The sequence below is a fragment of the Sinocyclocheilus anshuiensis genome, unplaced genomic scaffold (assembly GCF_001515605.1).
Source record: "Sinocyclocheilus anshuiensis isolate Anshui unplaced genomic scaffold, SAMN03320099.WGS_v1.1 scaffold758, whole genome shotgun sequence".
Classification (NCBI taxonomy): Eukaryota; Metazoa; Chordata; class Actinopteri; order Cypriniformes; family Cyprinidae; genus Sinocyclocheilus; species Sinocyclocheilus anshuiensis.
The window spans coordinates 37,513-37,928 of record NW_015548126.1 but is presented as its reverse complement, the minus strand read 5'-3'; positions in this window follow the sequence as shown (position 1 = coordinate 37,928).

The window sequence follows — 416 nt, the reverse complement described above, 5'->3', positions numbered from 1 at the left end:
CTTCAACAACATTTTGAATAGACTCATGGGAGTGTGTGCATCACATGGTCTCAGCTGTGGTCCAGGTTCCTGTGCGGGCAGGAATCTCAGAGCCTGTGGAACATGACAACATCAGTCTCTGTTTTCCATTACCGAGTGGGCTGCTTTTCTTTGGCTCTCTTTGCAACAAGTTCTTTTACACTGTTATTCTCACATCTAAAATAAAAAAAAATAAGCATGCTGTTTACACAAACTACATTATTAACATTATTGTGATGTTCACTGATACTAGTACTAATTTATCGAAACAAAAAACATAATTACCACTGTAGCAAATTAGCTTAAAAGGGAAATGTATATATATAATTACAGTTAATTATGATTAATTACAATTATTTATATCAGCTGCCAGTAGTAACTGTAGCAGAATTAAATTG